Here is a 10,798-nt window from a genome sequence, read left to right as displayed (position 1 = left end):
CTGAACAAAATGAAGTAATAAATGGACTAGTAAAGAAAAAGTTTGAACAGGTCTCCAAGCAACAAGAGCAATCAGCTACACAAATGACTTTGATTTTTACTCAACAGCTTGTTGATGTTATAAATGAGATCAAGGAAATAAAAGCCCAAGTTTCACAATTGAAAGAGAGTATGAACAAGATGCAACTTTCAATTAATAACAACACGGAAGATGTCAAAAGGCTTAAGAAAGATATGAACTCCCAGGCACATTTAATTGATGCTATTCAACTTCAGGAACAGCAAATGAAAGACCAACTTGCTATTTTGGATCTACAGCAAAGAGAATATAATTTACGCATGTGCAACCTGCCGGAGAGACTGGGGGCCTCTAGAGATGACATCATCAAATCACTGGCTGAAATATTTCATCTAAATGCACAAGAATTGAATGCAGCAATAAATAAGATATATAGAATTCCTTTATCAACACGGGTACAAACAAAAGCCAGAGAAATTTTGATCTCTTTCTTTGACATCAGGATGAAAAATATCTTCATAAAATTCCAACTGGAGAATCAACTGAGATTTGATAATATACCATTGATAATTCTCAAAGACATTCCACGTCACTTGATGGAAAAGAGGGCTGTATACAAAGATTTTACTGAATTACTCAGAAATAAAGGAATAAAATATAGCTGGTTGCTACCACAAGGTCTCACTTTTACCTATAAACAAACCAAACATGCTATTAACTCATTGGCAGACGTGGAATTTTTTTTTACAAGAAACAGTGAGCTATCAACTCAAATTGTTGGAAAACAAGAAGAAGATTCTATAGCTCACGAAACACACGGTACTGACTGTTCCAGACAGGAGACCACTTCAAGCAAAAAAGTGATTAGCGACAGAAACTCCCGACAGAAGAAGAAGAAGAAGAAGAAAGGCTGAGAAAGCAGGAAGAATACCAATTTGATTTTTAACATGGGAAAGGTGGAGGGTAGAGGGAAATACTATAATCATTGACTTTATATAAGATTATTTTTTTTAAATCCCCTTTTCTCTTTTCTTCTTTTTTAGATTTACCACATGTATTTTGAGATGAATATAGGAAGGCAAATGGGATTTCTCTTTTTATTCTTTTTTTTTTCTTTTTTCTCTCTCCTTGATATTATTAATATTGAATATACTGGATAAGGGGAAAGTACAAATATAATGGGGTGACTTATAGATGAATTAGAATGCATGGATCCAAAGGTGATCTTGGATATTTTAGAGAGGGAGGAAGACGGTGGGGAAGTCAAATGTTTTTTTGATTGTATTTTGAAGACACACATCTAATAATTTTATGAATTTTAATGATTATGGGTATAGAGGGTGTATGTCTAAATCTAATGTTGGTTATTATTGAAAAATAATAAAAATATATTTTTTTAAAAAAAAGATAGGACACTTTGGAGGACGTTGATTCATAGGGTCGCCATGAGTCGGAAACGACTTGACGGCACTTAACACACACACATCCAGATTACAGTCCACTGCTCCTAACCACTACCACCAGAAGCTGCTGCCCACTCTAGGAGCCTGGGGCCCGAGACGAGGTAGATTTGGGATTCCCCCCCCTTGTCACCCCAGCAAGGTGACTGAATACTGTTGCAGCAGCACTGCCATAGGCAGAAATGATTAGACAAAGGCAGACAACAGAATGACACACAGAGAAGACCATGCAGTAAGAGCAGGATAATACAAACTAGAAACACTGGACTGGACCGCAAGCTTGTTCTCTTCCTAGAAATGCCCCTCTGAACTATTGTTCTCACAAAATCTCTAGACAGTCCTGCAGGTATATGGGTCCCAAGTTGTTCAGGGCTTTTTAGGTGATAACCAGAATCTTGAACTGAATATTGTCGAAGGCTTTCAGGGTCAGAGTTCATTGGTTCTTGTAGGTTATCCGGGCTGTGTAACCGTGGTCTTGGTATTTTCTTTCCTGACGTTTCGCCAGCAGCTGTGGCAGGCATCTTCAGAGGAGTAACACTGAAGGTCAGTGTCTCTCAGTGTCAAGTGTGTAGGAAGAGTAATATATAGTCAGAAAGGGTTGGGTTTGAGCTGAATCATTGTCCTGCAAAAAGTAACAATGTTACAGGACGATGATTAGCACATTACCTTTGTTACTTTTTGCAGGACAATGATTTAGCTCAAACCCAACCCCTTTCTGACTATATATTACTCTTCCTACACACATGACACTGAGAGACACTGTCCTTCAGTGTTCGTCCTCTGAAGATGCCTGCCACAGCTGCTGGCGAAAGTCAGGAAATAAAATACCAAGACCACGGTTACACAGCCCGGATAACCTACAAGAACCAATCTTGAACTGAACTCAATAACTGATTGGTAGCTAATGGGGGTGTTTGCATAATGGGCTTGGCATGCATGCTCCCCTTGGTGCTCAGTAGTAATTAATGAAAAATCAAGTTGTCTTTAAGGGCAGACCTATGTAGAGTACATTATAAGCATTATAAAAGTCTTTTAAAAAGGTAAAGGACCCCTGTGCAAGCACTGGGTCATTCCTGACCCATGGGGTGACGTCACATCCCGATGTTTACTAGGCAGACTTTGTTTGCGGGGTGGTTTGCCAGTGCCTTCTCCAGTCATCTTCCTTTACCCCCAGCAAGCTGGGTACTCATTTCACCAACCTCGGAACGATGGAAGGCTGAATCAACCTTGAGCTGGCTACCTGAAACCAACTTCCGTCGGGATCGAACTCAGGTCGTGAGCAGAGCTTTTGACTGCAGTACTGCAGCTTAACACTCTTCGCCACTGGGCTCCTAAAAGTCTAGCCTCAAAATTATCTGGAAAACATTCGTTGCAAAGTGGAAACTGCCAAACTTAATATTATACTGGCAACAGCACCCATTTTTTGCGTGTGCAAACAATGAATCTTTAGAATTGGAAAATGTTGAGTAGAAAAAGAAATAAAGCACTGGGAAATTTTCGGCCCCAATCTCTTCTCTCAACCCTCTTGAAAGGTACAATCCAGATCCTTGCTGAAGTCCTTGACTTCCATGAGTTTAGCAGGGTGTCGCTCTGCTCAGCCTTGCCCTCTAATTCTTCCCATTCTGGTGTAAACCACAGAGCCAGGCTCCTGTTTGAGCGACAGGAAAGTAGAGAGAGATCCTGCCCAATGCTTCCAGCAGCCTCTCGTTCCAGGCCTGAACAGCAGCGATAAAACCGAGATGCTCCAGAACTCAAACCATGGAGAACAAGATGGGACCCCATGATACATGGTAAAAAAAACATCCCTCAGCATGGCTTCTGGGACTGGATCGCCACAATCTCCATCTTTGTTACTCAGTACAGAAAGATACTTACAGAAAGATACTATGCTATGGTATTGAAGGAGAGTCCGCAGGGACACTCTCCACCAGGGCTCAACAAACCCCAGGCACCGGGGTACCATGACCCCTAGACAGTTCATTGCCGTAAAAAAAGGGTAACGATCCCTTGTGCAAGCACTGGGTCATTCCTGACCCATGGGGTGACATCACATCCCAACGTTTTCTAGGCAGACTTTTTGTTTTATGAGGTGGTTTGCCAGTGCCTTCCCCAGTCATCTTCCCTTTACCCCCAACAAGCTGGGTACTTAGTTTACCAACCTCAGAAGGCTGAGTCAACCTTGAGACGGCTACCTGAAACCAACTTCCGTTGGGATCGAACTCAGGTAGTGAGCAGAGCTTGGACTGCAGTACTGCAGCTTACTACTCTGCGCCGTACCTAGTATTTTTTAATCAATCGTTTATTTCAAGTGCCTCTCAGTGATTCTCAGTAGAAGTACAATATTTAAGTAGGTGAAGGATAGAGGCTAGCTTTTTGTTGTGATGACCACTGGGGTTACCCCATATCCATTTATCTACTACAACACTTTTGTTACAGCTTTAAAGAAAACGAGGAACTGTGAAGAGGTTAAGATTCAGTTTTGTGGGAAAATATGGTAATGAAAATATAAACCCAGAAGGTTCAGAAATAACTCTAGCTCCTAAAGCTGAAGAATAAACTGTTGCAGTTCCAAAACCTTGCCTGAAATGTGGGTTCAGATTTCAGACCTAGAGGGTTAGTGCCATTTTCTCATATAAAATGGGTGATTTGTACAGTCTCCTTCCAGTAAAGGACAATGCAAAAGTAGGGCTTTGGTATTCCCACCCCAATGAAAAAGTTGAAATTTGGCACACAACCAACCCAAGACCTGCTATTTACTACTAAAATCCTGGGATTTCTGTACTTTTCAATCCATCGTGCATTTCTTACAACAAGGACTTCAGCCCGGATGCACACTATGTAATCCTCACAGTAATCCTGTGAGGTATACTGAGTTCAGAAAGTGACTGGCCAAAAGTCAGCCAGTGAGCTTCCAGGCCAAGTGCAAATTTGAACCCAGATCCACTCAGTTACAACCCAACGCTATGGATCTTGAACAATAGATGGGGATCAGTTGTGGAAGAAAGTGTTTGCCAGAGGGTTTCTTTCTACGGGTTTATAGACAATTTTTAAACCTCCCAACACACTTCTGCTAAACTAACATTTTAAGCATTTCCTTTAATTCCAGGTCATAAAAAACCCACCAAAAAGTGTTTTTTGTTTCTGTCCTGATGCTGTCCAGGAGAATCAAGGGGAAATGGTGTTTCACAACATTCACCTCTCAACTTCCAACTCCAAGGATACTGTATGTTGGTAAGCCCCCTTTGAATTTATCGTGTTTATGTTTCAATCTGAATTAATTCTACTGGTGAGACCCTGAAAAGCTCACAATCCCCTCAACTTCTCTATTTCTTCACAGGATTTCACAAATGGAAATGTTGCTGCCAGTTTTCCAGATTTCCTTTTCAGAGAAGGGCAACCACTAAAAAGGTCCTTCTTTGTGAAAGTACGTTCTGGGCCCTCCACCTCAGCAATTGAAGAAGAGCTTCATTGGAACTGACTACAAGAAAGTTGTGGGTTCTCTAAGGAACATGAAGGTCTGAACTCTGCCTCAAGATCTTGCCACATGCTGGCCTTTGGCTGTAATAATAAATGATTTGATTTGATTTGCCACACATAGAGCACTTCTGAGGTTTCTCCCGTGTGTGGGTTCCTCAATGCTTAAGTAAAGCAGAGCTGGTCTTGAATCTCCCTTCCATTCTCAGAACGAATCTTTGCTTTCTTCCCTGTGTGATGTTTGTACTTCAAACATAACTAAACCTCTTTTCACCATCTGAGTATTTATACCTGGGTTGGAAAACAAAATTTTTTTTGTATCTATGGATATGGTCAGGTTTCTGTTCAGATGAAGGATCTTTCCCAGAGTTTATATGGTTCCTGTGTGGATTCTGTGGTTGTCTTTAAGGTGTGAAATAGGAAAGAAGCTCTTGTATCAGGCTGAGCAGCTATGCAGTTTCTCATGTGAATTCTTTGATGTTGTTGAAGGCTGGATTTTTGAATGAACCTCTTTCCACACTCTGAGCACTCAAAAGGTTTCTCCCCTGTATGGATTCTTTGATGTCGCTGAAGATTGCCATTCCAGTTGAAACTCATTCCGCACTCTGAGCATTTAAAAGGTTTCTCCTCTGAGTGGGTTCTTAGATGCTGTTGAAGATGGCAACTCCGATTGAATTTCTTTCCACACTCTGAGCACTGAAAAGGTTTCTCCCCTGTGTGGGTTCTTTGATGCCGCTGAAGATCGCTATACCAAAGGAACCTCTTTCCACACTCTGAGCATTTATATGGCTTCTCTCCTGAATGAATTCTTTGGTGCTGAATAAGGTTTGTTCTCTGTGAGAAGCTCCTACAACATTCTGAGCAGCTATAAGGCTTCTCTCCTGTGTGGATTAGGTGATGTCTAAGGAGCTCTGCTCCACTGTGCATTTGCAAATGAATATTATATTGAGTTTCATCTGAAAAGTTCATTCCACACTCCAAGCACTTGTATGTTTCTTCCACCATGTGAATTATTTCACAGAAATCCCCTGCTTTCACGGAAATCCCCTGCTCATCCCTCTTCTCGGCCATGTGGTTTTCCTGCCTCTTGGGTTCATCTTGAATCCTGAAGCTTTCTTTCAACTCAAGCTTGGCTTTATCTGGGTACAACTGATGCAGTTCCTCATCTTCCTCATTCTCCTGATCATCCCCTGTGGGAATAAAGAGAGAAATCCCATTACAGCCACGCAAAGAGGTCTGATCTGCACCTAACGTTCTTTCCACACTCAACATATTGCAGTGGCTTCTTCCTGCTGTGCATTAAATGTATGTTAAAGCCTACTGAATCAGAAAAGATCATTCCACACCCTTGAGAATTTTATATAGCTTCTCACCTGAGTTACTTCTTTGATGGGAAGTAAGGGTTGTAAGAAGATTGAAGCTCTTTCTGCACTCCAAGAAATTATACGGTTTCTCTCCTGTGCAAATTTGTTCTTGAGAAACGACGTTCATTTTCTGAACGAAGGTTTTTCCAAAAGCCACACTTTTGTTTTCATTTTCCCTGGAGTGGATTCTCTGGGTAGAACAGAGGCCTTCGTTTCTTCTTCTTTTGGTTGGCCTTTCTTCTGATGATGGCCCCTGGAATTCTCCACCCCTCTTGCACATGCTTTCTGCTGGAACGAAGAGAGAGATTCAATCAGTAGCCATGCAAAAAACCAAGTCTCAGACCTGTCACTGCTGCCTCCTGGAGTGTATTTTGATTACTCCCTCAAAATCACTTTCATCCCCAAATCAAGCAGCTGGCCACACCTTTTACCTGGCCTGGCTCTGCAATGGGGCCCCTTTTATCTTCTGCCTTTGCCTCCCTTCCCCAAAACTCCCCATATGTACACTTTAAGGAAAAAAGGGGGCGTATATTCGTTCTCCTACCCTTTGTATTTCATCTGCTGTGAACATCTTTTGGCTTTCTGCTTATCATGAAATTCAGAGAGTTTTGTGATAGGTGTGCCATGGGGCATGAGTAATCGGTTTTCAGCCTCTGAAAAATAAGGTAGAAGCCAGGACCTCATCAACCAAAACAAATATTTTGGAAGGGATGCCAGATGTCAGGGAGGGGGCGCAAAAACAGGGAAGGCCTGACGACATCTAGCTGAACACGATGGTGATGGTGGAAAATGCCATTAAGTTGCAGCTGGCTTATGGTAGGGTTTTCAAGGGAACAGATGTTCAGAGTTGATTTGCCATTGCCTGCCTTTGTGTAGCAACCTTGGACTTCCTTAGTGGTCTCCCACCAGGTACTAACCAGGGCTGACCCTGCTTAGCTTCCAAGATCTGGCCAGCCTGGGTTATCCAAGTGAGGGCCTGACCACTGTAGGAAAGAGTCATTGGGACTTTGGCCTTGTCCAGCAGGCCTCTTCTTTTGTAACCAGCTCTTTCCCTAGGATATCCATTCCTCTGCAGAATGTAAGGACAGAGCAGCCCTTGAAAGGAAAAAAACAAGCCACCGCTGAGCTCAGCCCCAGAAGGAGCTTCCGAGACACCCCGATCTCTGACCCAAGAAGGTCTCCCTCCCTCCTTACCCATCAGGATGGCCTCTCTGTCCTCCTCTTCCTTGTCAGCCATTGAAGGATGCCTCTGCTTGCTCTCAGATGGAGCCTGGCCTGCTTCAGAGACGCCTGCAGCTGCCTCCTCCAAGGGCACCTGCAACAGCAGAGAGGGACCCTTTCAGGGCAGAGCCACAGAGCTGAAGAGGGGGGAGATGAAGAGAGGACTTAGCAGATTCATTGGTGTGTGGCAGGGAAAAATCAGAACAGAGTTTCCTTAAGGAAAGCCGAGAACTCTGCACTGCATATTACAAAACAAAACCTACTTGGAGCAGCCTGGTTCACTTGCAGCTGACCCAGGGAGGAGGAAGGATTTAACAGGTTGCATCACAGACATTGAATCGTAGAATTATAGAGTTGGAAGGGACCACCAGGGTCATCTAGTCCAACCCCCTGCACAATGCAGGATATTCACAACTACCTCCCCCCCACACCCCCAGTGACCAGAAGATGGCCAAGATGCCTTCCCTCTCATCATCTGCCTAAGGTCACAGAATCAGCATTGCTGACAAATGGCCATCTAACCTCTTCTTAAAAACCTCCAGGGAAGGAGAGCTTACCATTGCAATCGATTTAACACTTGAAAAGGTGCAAGGGGGAAAACAAAAGCTCCTGGTCCCACCACACTGCAGGGATCGGGGCCTCGTGGCATCTTTGAGCAGCCTGACTCAACTCTCAAACGGCAGTGGTGTTCACAAGTCACACCTGTGGATGCCGTAACGTCTGTTTGGCCCAGAGGAATCTCCTAGGGTTGTGAAGTCCACCAAGAAAACCCCAGAAATACTGTCCTCCACCCTGTTGTGCCCAGTAAAAACACACGCACACCAGTGCCATCAGGCAAGACATCACCAGAATGTGCATCCTCTGCTAAGCTCTCCTCCTCCCGCCCCACTTAGCCAAGGACACTAACCTCTCTGGCCCTGCATAACAAAGAGCTACTCTCTTCTGAATAGCACCACGGCAGGATACTTAGATAAGCATGCATAGAACGTTCAGGCATTGTGCTGACTCTACACTAGTCACTTGAGTCTTCAAATGTAACATTTACTGTTGTGTATCCGCCTTCTTTTGAAATGAAGTATAAAGCGTTCTATCTTCCTTTGTTCTGGGTGGCAGTTTCCCTTTTGTTGATTGGGTCTGTCACCCGGTTCTCTGCTTGGCCAAATAAAGAACTGTTTCTTAAACCTAACCTCCTCCCTATTGTCTTTATTGGACTCTAAGGATAATTGGGTCACAACAACCCAAATGCAGGAGTGGAGGAATATGGGAGGAGATCTTCAGGACTCTCATGCTCAGAACCTGCAGATGGTGCTCCAGGTCACACCTGTGGAGGTGGCAAAGGAGCAGGAATCTGTGTGCAAAGTGCTGTCAATTTACAGCCAGCTTATGGCAACACTGTAGAACTTTCAAGGCAGGAGACTTAACAGAGGTGGTTTGCCATTGCCTTCCTCTGCACAACAACCCTATCAATCCTTGGTGGTCTCCCATCCAATTACTAACCAGGATTGATCCTGCTTAGCTTCTGAGATCTGGCAAGAGCAGGCTAGCCTGGGCCAGACCACCCTGAACCCCAAGACCAGCTTTTTCAGGGGGAGGGTGTGACAGTCAGCCTCTAGTTCTGCCCTCCAGGCATCCCGGCAAATCCCATCCTACCAGGGTAGGCAGACACTGAATGTAGGGTTGCCAGGTCCCCCCCTCTCCTCCGGTGGGAGGCTTTTGGGAAAGAGCTGAGGAGATTGCGTACAGCCAGCCGTGCGCGTCACTTCCAGTTTGCACTGGCCCCTTTCGATGCGTTTACACCCAGAAGTGCCGCATTGCAAGGGGCCTTTTGCCAATCACACTCACAGTTTGAGTGGTAAAAGGCCCCTCGTGATGTGGCACGTCCAGGTGTAAACCGGAAGTGACATGCTGCTGTGTTTGCCCCCACCCCCAACCTTCAGCTGGTCAGCAGGCAGCGGGGTGGATTGGACAGGGTTTGCCCACCACCACTGGGCACTTGGTAACCCTAATTAAATGGCTACAGCAGATAAGAGGCTGTGGAACCTCTGGAGGAGGGGAGAGAGGGAAGACAAGCGGAGGGGAAATTTGTCATTGCCTCAGATACGGTTTGGGGAAGGGACAGACAAACAGGGAAAAACTTTTCAGGAGAATAGTTCGGCTTTGGCAGTGAAGGAAAACAACTCAGATATTGATATTATAGATACATAGAGCTCTGGGGCCAGGGGTTGGTGACTTGTGATAGGGGTTAAGGGAAGTATCCCAAGAAACAAGTTGATCCTGTTCTGAAGAAGTGAGCAGTGGCTCACAAAAGCTCACACCCTGCCACAAATGTTGTTAGTATTTAAGGTGCTACTGGACTCCTGCATTTTTCTCCTGTTTCAATAGGCTGAGATTCTATGGTTTAAGAAAGAGCTCCAAATAAAACCATTCCTCCTCTTGGTAATACCCTGCCAGTTCAGTAGAGCTGTGGGTGTGTGAAAGTGTAACTGTTTAAAGCAGAGATCTGCTGTCCTTTCATGTAAAGAAACCCCACTTGTTACTTTTCTTGTTTTACCCATCACTAAGCATTGAGACCTCTTAAAGGAGAAACAATAAACTAATCCTTTTATGTTGCGAAAGGAAGGGGTTGGTGTGAATCACTGAAGGAGATGGGGGCGAAGTAGTAGAAAGTACTTCATATTCTTTTTCTGCCTCCCCAGCCTTCCTCTATAATAGTAGCACATAATTCCAGCCCAGTTATTCATTAAAATTGTCTTCCTGACTACTCACAACCTACGTGGCCCAGGCTAGCCTGATCTTGTCAGATCTCAGAACTAAGCAGGGTCAGCCCTGGTTAGTATTTGGATGGGAGACCACCAAGGAATACCAGGGTTGCTATGCAGAGGAAGGCACTGGCAAACCACCTCTGTTAGTCTCTTGCCATGAAAACCCCAAAAGGGGTCGCCATAAGTCGGCTGCGACTTGATGGCACTTTACATGACATAACTAAAATCAGCTTGGTCACTGCTACTGGAAGGTGTGAAGGGGAAGGTGGAGATCTGAGAAAGCACCTGGCCCTAACAGAGGGTCAAGTAAGTTCCCAAAAGGTTAAGCAAAAATAAACAAACATCCAAGCCCAAAGGTTATAAAATCTGAACATTATGTCAGTACAAAATACATATATATTTATTTCAGGATATAATCTAATACCACATATAAGGCCATAGAAAAGCATACCAAATTGACATACTCATACAGTATAACTCATATAACGCAATAAAATCA

The sequence above is a fragment of the Euleptes europaea genome, chromosome 1 (assembly GCF_029931775.1).
Source record: "Euleptes europaea isolate rEulEur1 chromosome 1, rEulEur1.hap1, whole genome shotgun sequence".
In the NCBI taxonomy this organism is placed as follows: domain Eukaryota; kingdom Metazoa; phylum Chordata; class Lepidosauria; order Squamata; family Sphaerodactylidae; genus Euleptes; species Euleptes europaea.
Note: the sequence above shows the minus strand (reverse complement) of the source record.